Source organism: Henckelia pumila, chromosome 3 (genome assembly GCF_033568475.1).
Source record: "Henckelia pumila isolate YLH828 chromosome 3, ASM3356847v2, whole genome shotgun sequence".
Classification (NCBI taxonomy): Eukaryota; Viridiplantae; Streptophyta; class Magnoliopsida; order Lamiales; family Gesneriaceae; genus Henckelia; species Henckelia pumila.
Window position 1 is genome coordinate 118,501,986 of NC_133122.1, and position 22,832 is coordinate 118,524,817.

The window sequence follows — 22,832 nt, forward strand, 5'->3', positions numbered from 1 at the left end:
GTAGAGCAAGTCAGAATTCAACAAGGAATTATTATTATCCGTGGCAGGATAATCAGTATTCTCATTTTCAGGTGTAATCTCAAGTTATGAGATAGATGTAGCAGTGACCCGCACCGTGATCACCTACTAATCAAGAGCTTAAGCATGCATTTAACTTAATCAGAGAAATATCAGTGGAAAAATCTTTAAGATATACAACCCAAGAATTAAATCTTAAATACAACCAAATCGAATAAATACCGAATAAAATCTTAATCTAAAACTCCTTTTAATACTCCAACTACCAAGTCCTGGTAACCGATCAACCACTCAACTCTCTCCTAGTCCACCTGAAAAACCTGCCCCGTCGAATGGGGTGTCCGAGATAAAAGCATGGACGTGAGCGCTAATTCCCAGTACGTAAAGTATCGAATATACAAGTCTACATGATGCATTCAACATGAACTATGAAAGCTCTGGGTAAATTGGGATCATATCTGAAATCATGCTCAGTACAATAGGTGCTTCCAGTATGTGCACGCTATTACGAAGATTCAGTGGGTGCCACACATACTGAACTCAATCTTGGACTATCACCGTCCTGGGAAAACCGCACACGCTGCCCCGTTGGTCCAGTGGATGTCACACGGTACTCGATCGTATAATAATAACAACCCTAGGGCTGAGCGACCCTAGAACAACTGACTATCTCAAAAGGATAACAGGCTCAACATGGTGTGCACATGCCGCATACAAATTGTGAACAGTATATCATGCATATCATGACAGATAATAATGCAACACATAATCATGCAACACATGAACATGTATATTCAGCTGGCTATCTTAGTCTTTACTTACGTACCTGATTTCTACTAGGCAAGCTATACCAACTCTAAGATCCAAGCCTATAGTCCACACTACAATGCAAAGTACTCATGCATTATAACCTTATTCTAAAAGCCTTAACTAAACTATAGCATACTCCCTATTTACTATAAGGATCCAGAGCTATACATGCGTCCGTCGTCAACCCGCTAATGAAGACTGCCCTAGAACTTGGGCACCGCTCCGCAGCAACCCTGAAGCACCTCGCCAACCTCCGGACCAAGCCTATGAAGGCTGGATCCTCCTAGAACACCCTATAACCGAGAGACAAAGATGCAAATGGTGTGAGAATTCTAAAATTCGGAGGGCCTATTTATAGGTAGAGTTCGGACGGTTCAAACTGGGTTAAGATGGTCTGAACTGCCACTTGTCCGATCCACTTAGACACCTAGACCCTGTTGAGTTCGGACGGTCCGAACTGGTTCAGATGCTCCAAACTGCTTCGGTCCTTCCGAACTCGTTTGGCTGTTTTTGGCCTGTCTGGGACCCCCGGGACCTTCCCCACCATTTTTTAACGTTCCGAATCTGATTTTCCACTTATTTTCACCAAATAATGACTCCTTAAATATTTTTTGACACTTTTAAAACTATATTTAATTTTCTAACATGTTTAAAATCACTTAATCTTGTAAAATAGAACCGGGATACTACATTCTCCCCCACTTAAGAGATTTCATCCGCAAAATCAATCTTAAGTACCTACTGAACTTAATAAGAATCCACATCTTCTTATTATATTTTACAAGATTAAGTCTTGATCTGCAAGAAATAATCAACAACTCCGGATGTTCAGGACACATCCAACTTTCTTTTTCTCTCGAGTGTTTTCCTTAGTTCTTAAGCACTGCAATAGAACTAAAAGAAAACCTCATACCAAATTCTTTATACCTATCTCTGACGGTGTCAGACGATAACGAACAAATCCCTTGGCAGTATTCCAGTACCAATATCAAATTCATAGGAACATTCCTTTTGATAATTATACCCCTTGCTATAACTATGCAAAATATCAAGACTGAGGTAGTCTTCCCCAATAGTCTATCTGGAATAAACCTCCCAGAAAACACCGACGTAGGTCGTGCTTCCTATCCTGTCTTGAACAACCCAGCACAGTCCTCAGCACCTGGTATAATCCATCACTGAATGTATGAAGAAAATCCATCATCAATAACCAATGACCCAATCACTGAGTCTTTGAGGAAACAAGTAAACTCTGGCACTATGTCAAATCACTGACTTTTGAATCATTCTAGGAAAAAGCCTAGAACTGATCATCTGAAAACTAGCACAACTCTAATCCTTGGTTATGCAAACATCAACTAATTTAGCATAGTTGAATATCGATCAGAAAATACTTGGAATTAAATTTAGAAAATCCCAAAATCATAAATCCACAGGATTGTCAGAATACAACTTATTACCATTCTGTTATCACAAAAAAGAATTATCAAACAAAAAACTCAAATACATCATCTGTAAAAATCATTCTGAGTGTCATCATTATTTTTTGACTGCGTCTGAGCTCCTTGCAAAGCATATACCTGACCCTGGATCCGAGACTGCTGACCATCTCCATGATGCCTACTATGGGTCCTCTTCTACACTGATGCATCAGACTGTCTACTAACCTGAGATCCCATCCTTGATGCTTTCCCGCTCTTTCCACTACTCTTGGGACAATCTCTCTTGAAGTGATCGACACTTCCACATATGAAACAAGCTCCAGAAGCTGCTCTACAATTCTCAGTGGGATGATCTCTCCCACAATGATCACACTGCAACTTCTTCTTGCCCGACTGATGAGTCTCACCAGATCCAGCAGATGAGGAAGATCTGGACTTCTTAAATGACTGAGTGCGGGCTCCCAAAGAACTCGTGGGTCTAGTTGAGAGGAAAGACCTATTGTGTCAAATGATGTCCTCTTCCTGATGACATCGACTAACTAATCCCTTGTAATTCACGTCATTACCCACAACTAATCGGTCATGGATTTCCAGATTAAGGCACTGAAGAAAAAGATTGTACTTTGCCTCAATGCTGTCAGAAATCTGAGGACAATGGGGAAACAACTCAAAGAACTTCTGCTGGTACTCGTCAATAGACATCGAGACCTGCCTCAAACTCAACAGCTCACTAGCCTTCGCCTGTCGGAGTGCTGGAGGAAAATACAACTTCTGGAAAGCAGTGCGAAAATCCGCCCAGGTAAACATTCCTCGTGCTACGATGATAGGTGTGGAAGCAAAACTCCACTACCTCTGTGCTCGTCCCTCCATGAGGAAATCGAGAGTCTCCATCTTCTAATCCTCAGTGCATCTAAACTCCAGGAAAAAAACCTCCATACGTCGCATCCAGTTCTCCGCATCCTATAGTGACTCTCCTTTGACCAAAGGTTTCGGACCCATCTTCAAAACTTTATTCATACTGAAACTCCTATGATCATCATGAAGATGGTGATGATGGCCTCGACGATACTCCCGATTGCCCTGATCGCCCCAGCGTCCACCCATGATACTATGGCTACTTTCGTCATCATGTCCCGCCATCTATACGATGATCAAAAGGTAAACCCAATTTCAACAATATAGTTCCAAAGATTACTATTTATTCTCTGACATCATAAATGTAGTGACCCACACCGTGATCATCTACTAATCAAGAGCTTAAGCATGAATTTAACTTAATCAGAGAAATAACAGCGGAAAAATCTTAAAGATATACACCCAAGAATTAAATCTTAAATACAACAAAATCGAATAAATACCGAATAAAATTTTAATCTAAAACTCCTCTGAATACTCCAGCTACCAAGTCTTGGTCACCGATCAACCACCGAAATCGCTCCTAGTCCACCTGCAAAACTTGCCCCGTCGAATGGGGTGTCCGAGATAAAATTAGGGACGTGAGCGCTAATGCCCAGTACGTAAAGTATCGAATATACAAGTCTACATGATGCATGCAACATGAACTATAAATAATCTAGGTAAACTGGGATCATATCTAAAATTATGCTCAGTACAATAAGAGTCTGAAGTATGCGCACTCTGCTCCGAAGATTCAGTGGGTGCCACACATACTGAACTCGATCTAGGACTATCACCGTATTGGGTAAACTGCACACACTGCCCCTTTGGTCCAGTGGTGTCACACGGTACCCGATCGTATAATAATAACAACCCTAGGGCTGAGCAACCCCAGAACATTTGGATATCTCAAAAGGATAACAGGCTCAACATGGTATGCAAATGCCGCATACAAATCGTGAACAATATATCATGCATATCATGACAGATAATAATGCAACACATAAACATGTATATTCAGCTGGCTATCTCAGTCTGTACTTACGTACCTGAGTTCTACTTGGAAAGCTATACCAGCTCTAAGATCCAAGCCTATAGTCCACACTAAAATGCAAAGTACACATGCATTATAACCTTATTCTAAAAGTCATAACTAAACTATAGCATACTCCCTATTTACTATAAAGAGTCTGAGCTATATCTACCTCCGTCATCAGCCCGCTGATGACGACTGCCCCAGAACTTGGGCACCGCTCTGCAGCAACCCTGGAGCGCCTTGACAACCTCCGGACCAAGCCTAGAAAGGCTGGAACCAGCTAGAACCCCCTAGAACCAAGAGAGAAAGATGCAAATGGTGTGAGAATTCTAAAATTCGGAGGGCCTATTTATAGGCGGAGTTCGGATGGTCCGAACTGCCACTTGTCCGAACCACTTAGACACCTGGACCCTGTTGAGTTTGGACGTCCGAATTGGGTTCGGACAATACGAACTGCTTCGGTTCTTCCAAACTCGTTTGGCTATTTTTGGACTGTCTGAGACACCCTGGACCCTCCCCACCATTTTTGGACGTTTTGGATCTGATTTTCCACTTATTTTTATCAAATAATGACTCCTTAAACATGTTTTGACACTTTTAAAATTGTTTGTCATTTTCTAATATGTTTAAAATCACTTAATCATGTAAAATGGAACCAAAATACTACAGAAGTCATTATATTAGTACTAGGGATTGTACTGAAAGAGTGGGTGCCCGGTGAGCCAACTTGTGGCTAAGGGCTTTGATGACTCTTTGTATAAACAATCTTTTGTTTAATATAATTTACACTTTTATTAATGGCAATGACTTTATCTTTCTTCATATTGTTATATTGTGATATACTATTGTTGTTTTGATAAAGACCTTGAATATACTATAGTGTATGTAAGATGTGGTAGTACATGGGGATGACTATCATGAAACACATCTTATAGTCACTGTATATTCTAAACAGTTCCTAGTCGATTGAGCCGTCCGATAATAAGGATAAGGATCGCTCGAGTTTGAGACTAGCATTTGCGATGCAGAGTACCACGTTTCATTGGTAGGGAACATAGAGATGTTCGAAGCATGCAAATGGATATTCATATGATGAATGATCGAACTACCCTATCTGGACTTTCCAAGTGGTTATCACTTATCGAGTGGATGAAGTCCACGGTTTTGGTTGTACACCATTAGTCCTTACTACTTGAAACATCATTGAGACTCTATATGCTAGTACTGTACTTTGACTCGTTTACCGACTCTATTGGGGTCATTAGGTTTCGGGATTGGGTACAGTTATGACACATATAGGAGTCGATGCTTTGTTGTCAAGGATTCACCACATACTTGCGAGTGTGGATATCCTATGCAATCTGAGGAGATATTAGTGTGACGAATCTCTGGCCAGAGTACATGATGTGTTTTAAGAAATGGTTTCTTAGTAGCACATGCGATGTCACTATTTGATCTTCAAGATGCATTGCATAGTTATCGAATCTCGAACGACTCTCGATTTACCAATGGTTGTTGATTCGATCGGGATATATGGATGAAGGGACCGTACTGTACGCTAACCAAAATCTATTGGTTCTTGCAGGCACTATCAGTGATACCTAGGGAATCATGGGGCGATGTTGCTAGGCGCTCTTACCATGATTCGATGGGCAAGTCGGAAATTGTTGTTCCGAGTCACAAGGAGTTGTGAGCCCACGGCTAGCTGTATCCCTGAACCATTGAGGGTCACACAGAGTAATGGATTTTTAATCCCCGTTGAGATAGTTAAATTTAAAGAGTTAAATTTAATGAACAAAGAAGTGGGACTTCTTATTTAAGAGTAGAGGAGTAAGATTTCCTAAAATGACATAGGGATGGACATTTTTGGAAATCACTGAATTCGGATTCAGAAAATTTATCTTGACTCTAAAAGATGCAGAAATGGTTTCTGTGAACATTGGTGAAATTGGTTTATCAATCTGAGTCACGATGAATTTTATATTAATTTTTGAACAAGCGGGCTTTGCTTGTCAAGCTTGAACTTATGACTAATGGGCCCTAAGCTGTTAGCAGCCCACATTATAAATAAGTTATTGCAGTACAGAAATTACACAACAGAGGTCACAATTTTCGAAAACCCTAGCTGTTTTTCTCTCTAAAGTGGCCACCCCGTCCCTCTCTGCTCGGGAAAATCCAGCCTGTGAATTTTGAATTTGCAGTCTGGTTTAACAGATCAAATTCGTTAATTCTCTTCGTAGAAACTTTTGATAGATTTTCTAGTGCAATCTATCAGAGGGATTAAATCTCTGTTCGTGGACCTGATTGAAGAACAGTTCGTCCATCACTTCTTGGGATATACAACAAGAGCAGAGTAATCTGTTGGTGTCCATAATCTCGATTCGAGATTGGAGGTAAAAATTTAATTGTTATTTAATTTTTACACGCACAATTTAATCTTAAAGTTTTGATACCTATTATGGAATCGTTCCATATAAAATTTTTAAACTTCCGCTGCACCGGGTATCAATCCTGATTGATCTGAACACCGTTCTCCAACATGTAATAATAGACTTTTGAGTCAATAGAATAAATATTGATATTTCCAAGAAAGGAACCTGAAGGGTTCAGGAAATCAGAATTGTGGATAACGATGTTGTCACAGGTATTATGACAAGTGTTAGTCATTAAGTATGAGAATCCTTTCGGTGTACAAGGATCTACGTACAAGGTTCTGGTGGAAAGGAATGAAGTTAAGTGTGTATCAATATGTATTTAGAAATTTGGTGTGTAAGCAGGTCAAGACAGAGCACCGACGACCTGGAGGGTTTCTTCACAATTTAACTGTTCTTGAGTGGAAATGGGAGTTGATCACGATGGACTTCATGACCCATTTACCAGTGAACTCAAGAAATTGTGATGCTTGATAGTAGTGTTTGTGTTTCATATTTTGATATCATTATGTTGTTGGTTTTCATTCATTTATGTGTTTTAATTACGTATTTTGTTTGTATTTCTTTTATCGTGTCTTCATTACATGTTCCCCTGTTTAATTTATAGGAAGTGGCGCTTTGAAGAACATTTGGACAGAATTTTCATCGCTCGATCTGTTGAAGTTTACCGATCTAGCGAGGGAGATTAAGCAAGGAATATTTTCGAGACATAGATTTGGCCGCTCGATCAGTCAAACTTTACCGATCGAGCGGTCGTAAGAATAAAAGCGGACAAGTTGGACAGAGAATTTTTCGCTCGATCCGTCAAAGTCTACGGATCGAGCGAGACGTGCAACACGGGAAGAAATTTTTATTTTTGGAAACTCTTTTATTTAGGACTCTAGTTTATTATTAGGTTATTTTTCCATTTTGTTGGATTATTATGAGACTTGGAACGCATAGAACACGAAGTATTCCTTGGCGGCTAGGTTTTTATTCATCTCTTCTAAAGATTTATTCTCTTATTTTGATTTTTCTTTCGTTTTTCATGTATCATTGTGGCTGGTTTCTAGAACTTGGTTAAGGAAGACAAGCCTTTGATTTTGTTTATTTGTGAGATTCGAATTTCCAGTGTTTAATTATTATTGAGTATCAAAAGTTGTTCTGATTTATTTCATGCTTGTATGTGAGATTTTTGGATTGATCACCCTAGGATTTCGTTATACAATCTACTGCTAAATTAGAATTCAAATCTGTAATTGTTTGAATCAACTAATTTACGAAGCAACAACGATTGATATTTTCCGCTTGTGAATTTATTAAATTGTAGGAACATCTCACTACTGCATATTTTGTTTATCTGATTTGAGTTGGGTAATTTGGGCGTGACACGACTTAGCGCTACCAAATTTTGGCGCTATTGCCAGGGAACGGTGTTTAATTTTTTGTGTTCTTTTTATTTTTTTTCTAATCTCACTCTATTTCCTTTTCTTTTTTTCTAGTACTTATCCCGTCGTTCATGCTTTCAGGTGACTCTTCTGAAGAAGAATTCCCATACGACCTGGAGATTGAAAGAACTTTGCACAGGCGAAGGAGAGAAGCTCGTAGGAGACAGGAAGAGGACGAGATTCGAACTGAATTTCCTGAGGAAGAGGTGGATGAAAACCCAAATATGAGCCTGAGACAATTGGGCACTCCTGATCCAAATAAACAGCCTTTATGCATTACTTTTCTTACTCTAGAACATAATGCTACATTTGAGCTTAAATATAGACTGATTCACTTACTACATTCTTTTAATGGTCTCACAGGTGAGGATCCTCACAAGAATTTGATGGAATTCCATGTGGTCTGCACGAGCGTGAAACCCCATGGAGTGACATAGGAGCAGATCCAACTCAGAGCCTTTTCTTTCTCTTTGAAGAGTGTTGCTAAGCATTGGCTGTATTATTTACCCTCTAGATCTATCATGACCTGGACTGAGATGAAGAGGATTTTTCTGGAGAAATATTTCCCAGCTTCTAGAGCAGCAAATATCAGAAAGGAAATATATGGAATCAAGCAATTTATAGGGCAATCACTTCATGAATACTGGGAGCGGTTCAAAAAGCTTTGTGCTAGTTTTTCGCAACATCAGATAAGTGAAAACTTGTTAATTCAATATTTTTATGAAGGTTTGTTACCTCATGACATGAGTATGTTAGATGCGGCCATTGGAGGAGTCTTTATGGATAAAACTCCAGTACAAGCAAGGAACTTAATCGATAATATGGCTGCCAATTCTCAGCAATTTGGTACCAACAGAATTGATCATGCACCAAAGAAAAATAATGAGGTAAATGTCTCTTCTCTTGAGAAACAACTGATTGAACTGATGTCTCTTGTGCATCAAATGGCTGTAGGGAATGGACAAACTGCAAAGGCATGTGGAATTTGCGCTGCAGTGGGACACGCTACTGACATGTGTCCCACACTTCAAGAAGAATCAGTTGAACAGGTGAATGCTACTGGCGGAATTCTTGGACCACCACAGCGGAAATGTGATCCATATTCCAACACATACAATCCTTGTTGGAAGGATCATCCAAATATTAGATACGGAAATCCTCAGGTGAATCAACCTGGGCCTCAGGCACCACCGCACAATCAAGCTTATAGGCCACCATATCCTCAACAACAGCAGCGTCCTCAGATTCTAGCACCAGGTGAGTTTCTCGAAAATATAGTTAAGGATCTTACAATTAATACTCTGACTTTCCAATAGGAAACCCGAGCAAGCATCCAGAACTTGAATAACCAGATGGGATAGCTCGCCATCGCAATCAACAGGTTGGAAGCATAACATTACAATGCTTTGCCATCCCAAACAATTTCGAACCCAAGATAGAACGCAAGTGCCATCACTATAAGGAATGGGAAGGAATTGAATGTTAAGGAGAAGGAAATTGATGCTTCGTCCAAGAAGGAGCAAAATGAAAAGCCAAAAGTGGAGGATAAAGAATCAACTCAGGAAAAAGCGCCACAAGGTAAGTTTACTCCTCTCTTTGAATATAAGCATGTTGCCCCTTTTCCCTTAGCACTTAAGAAATCTAGAAAGGATGAAGGGATTAAGGAACTCTATGAAACATTTTGTAGATGTGAGGTAAACATTTCATTGCTAGATGCTATTAAGCAGGTATCTCGATATGCAAAGTTTTTGAAGGAATTTTGCACAGCAAAGAGGAAACAGACATTGAAGGGATGTCAGAAGGTGGATTTAGGTGAGAATGTATCTGCAGTGATCCAAAGGAAATTGTCTGCCAAATGCAAGGATCCAGGTGTTTTTTCTATCCCATGCACTATAGGGAATGTTAGACTGGAAAGGCCATGTTAGATCTAGGAACATTGATCAATGTTATTCCATATTCTATTTATGCGTCCTTGAAACTTGGTCCTTTGAATAAAACTAGAATTGTCATACAGCTGGCTGATAGGTCTAATGCATACCCTAGGGGAGTAGTAGAAGATGTGTTAGTGAAAGTGAATAATTTGGTATTTCCTGCTGATTTTTATGCACTCGACATGGAAAATGGTGATCATAGTAGTCCAATTCTGTTAGGCATACCATTTTTGAAAACGTCGATGACTAAAATTGATGTTCAAAGTGGCACACTTACTATGGAATTTGATGGTGAGGTTGTAAAGGTTAATATCTATGATGCCATGAAATTTCCTAACAGTGATGATTGTGTTTATTCTGTTGATATTGTGGATTACTTGAAACAAGAGCATTGTGAGCATGCAGAAAAAGACGAGCTAGAGGTGGCTATTACAGCACCCATTCTGCAGGATGATGATGATGATGGGATTTGTTTCAATGGAGAAGTGACAGAAATTGTGAACATTTTGAACAGTGCACCTGAGCTACCTCAATCAGGTAGCCTCGCCTATCTCTCTTTACCAATTTCTAATACTCGGCATCTTTCATTTGTTTTACAAGCACCAGTTATTTAACTTAAAACGCTGCCCAACCATCTTAAGTATGTTTTCCTTGGAGAAGGACAAACATTTCCAGTTATCATCTCCAACAGTTTGGAGGCCAAACAGGAAGAGAAACTCGTCGCGGTTATAAAGGAGCACAAGACTGCTATTGGTTGTACCATAACAAATATCAAGGGAATCAACCCTTCTACGTGCATGCATAGGATCTTGATGGAGGAAGGAGCAAACCCCTCGCGTCAGCCGCAAAGAAAGTCGAACCCACCTATGATGAAGGTGGTCAAGGCTGAAATTCTCAAACTCCTTGAAGTTGGAGTGATCTACCCAATTTCTGATAGTCAGTGGGTCAGTCCTGTCCAAGTGGTTCCCAAGAAAATCGGGATTACTGGGGTGAAGAACAAGGATAACGAACTGGTTCCCACCCGAATTCAAAATGGGTGGATGGTTTGTATAGACTATAGAAAGTTAAATGCTGGAACCCGAAAAGACCATTTTCCTTATCCCTTTATTGATCAAAAGATTGAAAGGTTATCATGTCATTATTATTACTGTTTTCTTGATGGATACTCTGGTTATTTTCAGATTGCGATTGCATCAAAAAATCAGGAGAAGACGACATTCACTTGCCCATTTGGCACCTTCGCGTACCAACGTATGCCCTTTGGACTCTGCAATGCACCGACCACATTCCAATGGTGTATGGTTAGTGTTTTTCTCTGAATTTATTGAGCATATCTTAGAGTTTTTTATGGATGATTTTACTGTCTATGGTGATTCATTCGAAAAACTGTCTAACCTTGCTCTTGTCCTTAAGAGGTGTGTCGAAACCAACCTAGTTTTAAACTTTGAAAAGTGTCATTTTATGATTGGGCAAGATATTGTTTTGGGTCATGTCGTCTCATCTAAGGGGATTGAAGTAGACAAAGCAAAAATTGATATTATTCAGTCTCAACCTTACCCCGCAAGTGTGCGCGAAGTGCGTTCTTTTCTTGGCCATGCAGGTTTTTACAGGATATACATTCAGGACTTTTCCAAGATCGCATCTCCTATGTGCAAACTATTTCAAAAAGATGTCTCATTTGAATTTGATGAGCCATGCAAAATGTTGTTTGACAAACTTAAGGACTCATTGACATCTGCACCTGTAGTGACCCGTATCCAGAATTAATGATTAATGAATAATTAATCGTGTAATCATGTTTAGATTAAGTAAAACATGATTAAGGAAATTCCAAATGGATTAACGGAGTCCAGAAATGGATTCAGGACACTCAAAATAGCCGGGAAGGTCCCGAAGGTCCGGAGGGTTCGGAAGCTCCGAACCAAGTCAGGAGGCTCTGAACTGGATCGGAGGATCCAAACTCAGGATCGGAGGCTCCGAAGTGGATCGGAAGCTCCGTCGGTAAGATCGGACGTTCCGATCGGGACCAGGGCACGTGTCATCGCTAACATCAGCAAAGTGACGTCATGGCTGACGTAATATTGGGTGATCGGATGCTCCGAAGAAGGGATCGGAGGTTCCGATCGTTTTCGGACGTTCCGAACGGGATTCGGAGGCTCCGAACTTCGTCTATAAATAGAGATCCGAAATTTCATTTTCAACTCACACCTCTCCTTTTCCTCTCTCAATTCCTAAGCCTTCTAACTCAGATCTAGGGAGATCTAGGCATCCTATTGGGAATCCGGAAGTGGCATAGCGATCCCGACGTCGAGGCGAAGATGTGCCTAAGTTTTGAGGCAATTGTCATCAGCGGGCTGACAACGGATGCAGGTATAGCTATGGTCTCCTTAAATTATTTAGGAGTATGCAATAGCTTAATTAAGGCTTTTAGAGCTTAATTATTGATGCATGGGTATTTGCATTGTAGAGCTGATATAGGCTTGGAACCTAGAGTGGGACTACTAGAACTGCCTGTAGTAAGGTACGTAAGTACAGACTGAGATAGCTAGCGGGTTTTGCATGCTTATATGTTGCATTTGTGTGTCATATTATTATGCAGCATGTGCATATCATATTGTGTTTGTCCACCTTGTGAGATGAGCCATGTAGGGCCGCTCAGCTCTGTCTGGACGGGTGATGTCTAGTGCCCAGTGACTGACGGGTCATGGGTGATTGGCATCTGGGGACACAGTCTACGTCCTATAGAAATGAGCAGTGTACACAGGGTTTGCTCCCCGGGTTGTACCACTCATGTCCTAGGTGCCATTACTGAGCAGTTATATACAGTTATCCCAGATATGGATACCCTATCATTTGCATGAATCATATTTGTATGTTTTACCCAGTGCTTTCGTATTGAGCTTAGAGCTCACGTCCAGTCTTTTCTGTGTATCTGGAAACCCCATTCGACGGGGCAGGTGTAGGTGCAGGATTGAGCACCTGGAGCTCGGAGTAGCCAGTGACCAACGAAGACAACAGGATTAGCTGTAGGTTTTGCCTTTAGGTTATTTATTCGATTTGGTTGTATAAATCGAATTTATTTAACCGGTTGTATTCTGCCGGTCTGTTTTTATTTAAGTCTTCCGCAGCGATTTATTTAATGCATGTTTAATTATGCTCTTAACTCTGATTAGGTAGCGGATCTGGGTAGGGTCGCTACATTTATTGGTATCAGAGCATATACATGCAAGAGACTTGGGATATAGTATTGATAATTTGGGTTATCCTTATAGGATTGATGAGACCTTGGAAGAGTTAATGATGTGGCGATTAGTTTGCCAGATACTATCATCATCGGCAGGATTTCTGAAGATTTGGCTTATGGGATTCCAGCAAGTGCGAACAGGAGTGATGGATCGTGTCCGAGCGTTCAAGATTTCTACTCATATGGGTCCTAGCTTTGGATCGAGTACCGGATGCCAGAGGCAGTGGTATAGGATTGGTGGGGACTTACTTGATGCTTGCATCTGTACAGTCATTACCATGATGATACTACTCTGAAGATTCTCCACAAGTAGTTGGAGAGATTGTCAGATAGACCTTTACCAGGGAATGCCTCGAGTGCCTAAGGCACGACAGGTTTCGAGTGTAAGGTCATTAAACTCATGCAGAACATAGTTTTGTCGGTATGCTTGTACCGATGCATTCGGTAGGCACACGGGAAACTTCATGTTCAAAAGCATGATAAGAATACAAGAAGAACGCTGATGGTAGATCGTGAGCAGAAGGGGTCGACTGATATGCACTGACGCAGAGCATAGATGGTTAGCTATCACGTGCCATTTCTCCAGAGTTCTTCGTAGGAGGACATGTAGAGAGACGTGGTCGGGAGAATGCTTGTATCGATGCGTGTGTCGATTAGAAGCTTCATGCTCAAGAAACAAAGACAAGTACGATGATTTAAATACTGTATTGTTGTAGTTGTAAACGGTATTTCAGTTGTAAAGAATCATCATACTTTGGTTGTACACTTCATTGTATTTTGAATACTTTATGTATTACATGAGATTTTAATAAATAGAATTGTACATAAATGGAAGCAATGATACATGTTTTATTTATCCAGCAATTGGTGGATGATTGCATGATTGTGCGGAAGTTTGGATTGGGTTTAGTTGATTAGCATTCAACTATTGCAACTCATGGGATTTGAGTGGGCCGACTGTGACAGTGTGACTTGTGGTTAGTCTAGGCGTCTTCCTAGGATTGACCTAGTTAGTCAGTGGACTATGTTAGTGCCAGCGATGAGTAGACTCATCTAGAGGAATTAGGCATATTGTTCGGTTTAGAACATTTGGGCTTTGTTCTAGATTGTTTTCTTGGAACAGTAGGCTGTCTGACCTTCGTTAGGTTGAGGCTTGAGATGATGGGTTTTCATCAGGGATACCAGGTCCAATATATGCCGAGAGTTGTGGACTATGACCAGGACTAGACGTGATGGGGCGCGAACCTATGCCAGCGTTACCTGGGAGCCTTGTGCTTCAGGAGATTGCGGTGGGAAGGCTACTCAGTCTAGGGATTTGGTGACAGTCACGACAAGTTATGACCTTGGATTTAGATATCAGGTTTGATATCGATGGTTCGATATCATCTGGTGTGCCAGAGATATAGTTTGATTGTTCTGCTGTGGAAACCAGTCATGGAGGGATTTCCTTGACAAGTGTGTACTCTGAGCAGATAGGTTTTAACCTTTAAGTTATTGCTAGACGTGCGGATCTAGTAGATGGACGGATTTCTACCAGCGATGACTAGAGGTTGTCATCAGAGTTGTGGTTAGAATTCCCTTGTGATAGGAATTATCCAAGAACTTGGATGGGATGTTGTTTTAAGACTTAGACTCGAATACGAGGACTACTCCTTGATGATTGACTTCATCTGTGATAGATTATGTCAGACGCTAAGGATTGTACAAGAGCTATCTCAGATGTGAGGGAAGCATGGCCTATGACCGTGAAACCTTGGAGGTTGTCCGGGTGGGTTATTGAGGTAAGTTGCCTTAGTCTTGAACTGTGCACGCTCTTAACAATGGATATGATCAGGAGAGTGTTCGAAGATTGTGGAAATCTTTGGGATTCTTTAGTTATTCTTCTTGGACTTGACGAGCCGTGGTGTTCATTCTGAATGAATGAGGTAAGGATAGTGAGTCCAGTGGTTGCGCTAAGTACTGTCTGATATTTTCAGAGGTTGAGCGTAGGATTTTCCATGGGATGAAAATGGGCTTAGTTCATCTTGGTGTTTGCCTTGGGCGAACCAGACAACGAATAGTAATGATAAGGTGGCACGAAATCTGTGCTAATGACTACTAGTGTCTATTGGCTAACTTTGTCAGAGTTAGGTTGATTAAGTTCAGTATACGAGGTAGCTGTCAGTAGTGAGGCACGAGATTGTGTCAATAGACTACTAATAGCTATTTACTTGTTATCAATCATGAGTGTGTTGAAACCAAAGCGATTTTGGTATTCCAAGTGTTTGGAAATGGTTCTTTGTGGCAGCTGAGTCATGGTTATTGACCGAGCCATATAGGTTGGATGATCAGGGGTGGTCTGATCTGATAAGTGCGAGCTTAAGTAGATCAACGAATTCGATTGGTTGAGACAATCAGGGTTGATCAGGATGTAACAATTAAGAAATACTTGGGATAGTATTTTGTCGAATAGTGCTTATGGGATGAGTACTGGATACCATCTCAGAGAATTTGACAATTCGGATGATTTAGGGTCTCTAGGTTACCAGGGAATAATCTACCGAAAGATTATGATTGACTTGTATGGTCTAGTTAGATGCTAACTTGACAGGAGGAACAAGCGAAGGAATTGGTAACTTCCAGGATAGTGCTTTTGTGATGATGTCTTTGTATACCGTTGGGTTGAGATCCAACGAGGAATGTGTACTTGTATGGACATCAATTGTTTGATTGTGAGCTGTGACATTTGCTGAGACCTAGTTCTCGAGATCCGGCAGAGTGTGTCACAAATTTTCATCGTGTAGTGCTTAAGATAATTGGGATGATCGAGGCAGTCGTAGATCGACTTAGTAGCCAACAAGATTATTGTGGGAATTGAAGATTTCGCAAGATAGCGATGAAGAAACTTTGTTCTTTCCAGTCGACAAGACACATCAGTGCGGACCATTCGTCAAGGATATTGTGCTTTAGCAATGGACGATATTCGGATGTGCGTCGGGTGGCAAGTTACTTCGAGCACAAGTATTTCCCAGGATTGACTAGGGAATCGACGAATTAGATCGATCAGTGCTGAGACTGATGCGTTCGGCAAGGGAATGATTTGACTATTGAGAATCCGTTGGGATTTAGTTCCAGGATCAGTATGTTCAACCTTAGGAGGTTGGTATGAGCTGATGGTATTATCAGAGACTCTGAGTTGAGTTATACCAGGTGCAATGACTGTTGAGTTTCGAGACGGAATAGGAAGCGTTTCCATATGTCTGTGCACTGTGGAATGTCCCAGTCGAGCATATTGGTGGAAGCTTTCCTTAGTCTTGATGAGCGTACAGTGATTGCTAGTATGTATAACTAACCAGAGGATGTCCAACGATTGAGATTCATGAGGTGAATAACCTACGATCGAGATGGTGTAGATCATCAGAGGCGTGATGACTTCCATTGCAATGTATGCATGATTTCGCAGGCCAATGGCTAGGAGATGACGTAGCGTCATGAATTGCAAGTGATGATAGTTATCATCAGGGCACAGTGTTGAGGTTATACTAAGAAACGTAGACAGCAAAATGTACTAGACATGATGGTTTAAGTCCCAGTATTTCTTGGGCAGCCGGTTGTGCTTCAGGGAGAGTGGGGAGGGTAACCAGTCTAGGGAACATTGTGAGCAGTTACGTTGGAGTCTAGACTTGAGTCAACTGGATTATCTTAAAGCGAGATTCATGTTAGAATGTGTCAGCACAATGTTGGGAAAAGTGTTTCCTAACTAGAGGTGTTGAGCACCGAGAAATTTTGAAACCATTAGATGGTTAGATTCGATAAGTAATTCGACGAATGTCGTAAACCAGTCAGTTCATGACTTGGTCTTCGTTAGTCTAAAACTACTTTGGGACGATGATATTGATCAAGCGGGTATTGTATCCTTCGTGGTCAGGAAGATCGTGGTCCGAGTGAAAGATGTATCAGTGTTACAATACGCTAGCGCTAGGGAAGTTCGACTGTCGACCAGTAGCGCAGTAACCTTCAGTGAAAGAATATTAATGCGGTTAAGCATTAATGGAGCTTGCAGGGAATTCGACGGGAGTCTGAGTGTGTCGGAGGATATTTCGACCAGACACTCGAGCAAGGGTTTTTTTGTACGTTCTCGAGGTTTTACCCTAGATTTCGATGACGAAATCTTTTAAAGGGGGGAGAATGTAGTGACCCGTATCCAGAATTAACGATTAATGAATAATTAATCGTGTAATCATGTTTAGATTAAGTAAAATATGATTAAGGAAATTCCAAATAGGTTAACGAAGTCCAGAAATGGATTCAAGACACTCAAAATAGCCAAGAAGGTCCCGAAGGTCCGGAGGGTTCGGAAGCTCCGAACCAAGTTAGGAGGCACCAAACTGGATCGGAGGATCCAAACTCAGGATCGGAGGCTCCGAAGTGGATGGGAAGCTCCGTCGGTAAGATCGGACATTCCGATCGGGACCAAGGCACGTGTCATTGCTGATGTCAGCAAAGTGACATCATGGCTGACGTAATATTGGGCGATCGAACGCTCCGAAGAAGGGATCGGAGGTTCCAATCGTGTTCGGATATTCCGAACCGGGTTCGGAGGCTCCGAACTTTGTCAATAAATAGAGGTCCAAAATTTCATTTTCAACTCGCACCTCTCCTTTTCCTCTCTCAATTCCTAAGCCTTCTAACTCAGATCTAGGGAGATCTAGGCATTCTATTGGGAATCCGGAAGTGTCATAGCGATCCCGACGTCGAGGCGAAGATGTGCCTAAGTTTTGAGGCAATTGTCATCAGCGGGCTGACAACGGACGCAGGTATAGCTATGGTCTCCTTAAATTATTTAGGAATATGTAATAGCTTAATTAAGGCTTTTAGAGCTTAATTATTGATGCATGGGTATTTGCATTGTAGAGCTGATATAGGCTTGGAACCTAGAGTGGGACTGCTAGAACTACCTATAGTAAGGTACGTAAGTACAGACTGAGATAGCCAGCGGGTTTTGCATGCTTATATGTTGCATTTGTGTGTCATATTATTATGCAGCATGTGCATATCATATTGTGTCTGTCCATCTTGTGAGATGAGCCATGTAGGGCCACTCAGCCCTGTCTGGATGGGTGATGTCTAGTGCCCAGTGACTGACGGGTCATGGGTGATTAGCATCTGGGGACACAGTCCAAGTCCTATAGGAATGAGCAGTGTACACAGGGTTTGCTCCCCGGGTTGTACCACTCATGTCCTAGGCGCCATTACTGAGCAGTTATATACAGTTATCCCAGATATGGATACCCTATCATTTGCATGCATCATATTTGTATGTTTTACCCAGTGCTTTCATATTGAGCTTAGAGCTCACGTCCAGTCTTTTCTGTGTATCTGGACACCCCATTCGACGGGACAGGTGTAGGTGCAGGATTGAGCACCCGGAGCTCGGAGTAGCCAGTGACCAACGAAGACAACAGGATTAGCTGTAGGTTTTGCCTTTAGGTTATTTATTCGATTTGGTTGTATAAATCGAATTTATTTAACCGGTTGTATTCTGCCGGTCTGTTTTTATTTAAGTCTTCCGCAGCGATTTATTTAATGCATGTTTAATTATGCTCTTAACTCTGATTAGGTAGCGGATCCGGGTAGGGTCGCTACAACACCAATCATGTAACGCCCCGTTTTTATCTTAAATGAGTTTATTTGAGTTAATCAGAGATTACAGAGTTCTCGAGCCAGTTTGATTTTGATCAGGGTCCTTTTTGCAAATTTTGGAAATTTCAGGGACCAAAATGCAAATATTGATTTTTATATATTATCTACACTTAGATTTGTATTTTAAAAGCCTTCATCTTCCTCTCCAACCGTGAGCCTCCATTAAAACACCTCTTTTGGAGTTTTGATCTTTCAGATTTCCTTCCGAGCTCGATCCGGCCGTTGGAATTTATTTTTGAAGGCAGTTTAGCGATCACTGCAGCGAGAGCTTCGTTCTATCGTAAGTTTTTCTACGATCAGATACATTATAGTTTTTGGATGTTGTTAGAATCATTCTAGATTCGAGTATGTTGTTCTCTACAGTGTTCTGATCATTTATTATCTGTCAGTTTTGAAATAGAGCGACGTTCGGAATTGTTATGATTTTTGGAAGCCATTTTCGAAAGTTTGAGTTTTGAGATTTGTTGGGATGGTCTTCTTGTTGTGGTATTAGCATTGTTATGAGATTATATCACTATTGAACTGCTGTATGCGTTGTCGGTTTGTTCAGTTTATAGCCGTTATGCCGTCGGTTTGAGTTTTGGGGATTTCGAACCGTTTTTGAGTTGTGATCTTGGCTTGTAAGATGATCGTGGTTATTGATCATTTATTGGTATCTGAACAGATTCGTTTGGAGCTTGTCAAGCCCAAGATTAACAGCAATTGTTCGTTTCAGAGTTTTGGACGAAGAACGATATAGAGAATTACCTTGAGCCTTATTGTTGTTTAGATTGGTTAGACTTTGATACAATATTTTGTTTTAGCTTTCCAGAAGTTGGAACTACTGCATTGAAAGGTAAAGCAGTCATCGTAGCGGGATAGCATACTCGGGACTGTTGGTTCTCGAGTTTCCCTTTTTAAATCACATATTGTATCGATACTTGTTCTAGCATGTGGAACTTGTATTTGGTTGATTGATTGAGTTTTGTTATGTGGCTTATATTTATGTTTCTGTTATGCATTCATCTTGAGCCTACTTTGATTTCAGCGGGCAGAACCGCCTTTTTTGTTTAGATGTTTGGGAACTATGATTGAGTGGCTTAGGTTGTAGTATTTCTCCTAGTGCTAGCATACTCATTATGGTTGCTCAAAGTCTAGAGGAGTGGGATATGTGGCACCACCTCGATTGGGAGATTCGGTGAGTCGTTACGTGATCTCATCCTCGGGATCCCAAAAGCAGAGCAGTACTCCCTTGTTTATCAGAATTGATATCCTGGTTTTTAAAGACATGCATATCATTAACCTTGACTTGAATATGTTGTCTTGATAGCATGTTGTTTAATTATTATTTGATATGTTGCTTTTACTGGGATTATCATTCTCACCGATTATCCGGCTGTTGCTTTGTTTTGTATGTGTACTTGGCAACAGGTGGGGCAGGACCAAGTCAGAAGAGGCATGGTTAGCTTCGAGGGAAAGATGTAGAAGTGAGACTCGGTTTAGAAGTCGTGTCGGCATGTCTACCTAGTTTATGTTAGAACATGTTTAGATCTCGAACTTCGTTGTTTATGTTGTATCGATTATGCGAGCTCCTCGATTTCATGTTATTTCCATATGCGTAGTTGATCGACTTTAGAACTTCATGTATTAATTGGAGATAATATGTTTTGATGCATGATTGTATATTGAATGTGTGAGATTGAGTTCAGCTAGCTTCTGCTGTTCTTTTTTTTGCCTTGTTTCTCTCCTCGCTCGATCTGCAAGATCTTGCAGATCGAGCAAGAGAAAACGTTCAGTCCTCTGTTTTAGGATTTTTGTGGCTCGCTCAATCCGCAAGATCTTGCGGATCGAGCGAGGGCTGTTTTGCCTCGGACAGAGTTTTGAGATTTTTTGGCTCGCTCGATCTGCAAGATCTTGCAGATCGAGCGGAGCACTGTTCATTTAAAAAAAAAAATTTATTGCTTTTAATCTTGGTTCTTGTTTGCCTAATTGTTGTTTAATACCGAGATTAGTTGTTTAGAACCGAGTTCTCACAAATCATCCAACCACCGGACTGGAGCAAACCATTTGAGATCATGTGTGATGCCAGCGACTATGCAGTAGGAGCGGTGTTGGGACAGAAAGTTGGGAAAGAATCGCATGCAATCTACTATGCCTCGCGTATTTTGAACGATGCCCAATAGAATTATTCCACCACTGAGAAGGAGCTCTTGGTTGTAGTCTTTGCTTTAGAAAAATTTTGTTCTTATTTACTTGGTTCTAAAGTTATTGTTTATTTTGATCATGCAGCTCTTCGTTTTCTGATAGCGAAGAAGGAGGCAAAACCAAGATTGATAAGATGAATACTACTCTTGAGAGAATTTTATGTGGAAATCAAAGATAAAAGAGGAACAGAAAATTGAGTGGCTAACCACTTGAGCCGTCTGGTTCATATTGATGAGGAGCTGAGCTTGCGAGAAGAATTTCTTGATGAACAACTATTTTCGGCAAGCACAGTATTACCCTGGTATGCGCATATTGTGAATTATTTAGTTACTAATGGTTTTCCCTCTGAATTTTCCAAAACGCAAAGAGATAAGGTCCAAAGCGATGCTAAGTACTTTGTGTGGGATGACCCATACTTGTGGAAACACTGCACCGATCAAGTCATACAACGATGTGTACCAGCGAGCGAGGTAATTCCTATTCTCACATTTTGTCACTCATATGCTTGCGGTGGTAACTTTGGAGCGAAAAGAACAGCGAGAAAGGTGTTAGATTGTGGATTTTTCTAGCCATCCATATTTCAAGACACTTACGTTATTTTTAAGTCGTGCGCTCAAAGCCAGAAGATAGGTAATATATCCCAGCGCAAGGAGATGCCTCAACAACCTATTTTTGTTTGTAAAATTTTTTATGTATGGGGTATCGACTTCATGGGACCCTTTCCCAGTTCATTTGGATTTATATATATATTACTTGCTGTGGATTATGTCTCGAAATGGGTGGAAGCTAATGCCACCCGTAGTGACGATTCTAAAGTGGTTGCAGAGTTTATCAAGCACAATATTTTCTCTATGTTTGGGATTCCAAGAGCCATCATTAGTGATAGAGGAACACATTTTTGTAACCTAACTATGGCGAGTTTGCTGAATAAATATCATGTGACGCACAAGATCTCCACTTCATATCATCCACAATCCAATGGCCAAACTGAAGTTTCGAATCGAGAGATCAAATCTATTCTAGAGAAAACAGTGAATCCTACAAGGACTGCAGCTTGAGATTGGATGACGCTTTGTGGCCTACAGAATCGCGTTCAAGACGCCGATTGGGATGTCCTCATATCGTCTGATTTTTGGAAAACCATGCCATTTCCCGGGGAATTGGATCATAGAGCCTATTGGGCTACCAAGAACTTTAACATGCAGATGGATGAGAGTGGAGAGCATCGAAAGTTGCAGTTGCAGGAATTAGAATAGATATGTCATGATGCATATGCCAGTTCCAAGATCCATAAGGAAAAGACAAAGTCCTTCCATGACAAGATTATTTCTAGAAGGGAGTTCGAAGTCGGTTAGAAAGTCCTTCTCTACCACTCATGACTTCGGTTATTCCCAGGTAAGTTGCATTCCAGATGGATTGTTCGTTTGTTATTACTAATGTCTTTCCTCACGATGCAGTTGAGATTCAAAGCTGGGAGACCTCGAAAATATTCAAGGTTAATGGACAGCGATTGAAACATTATCATGAAGGGGTCCAAGCAAATTACGGAGAGGACGCGCAAGATCTCACACTTGATGCTCCACCAGATATTGAATAAATCGCAGCATACAGTCGAGCTATAGACTGTCAATTTAGCGTTGACTGGGAGGCAACCCAATTTTCTTCGTTTCCTTTCCCTTATTTTTATTTTCTAGTTCTTTTTCATTTCTTGTTTTTATTTTGTTTTTCG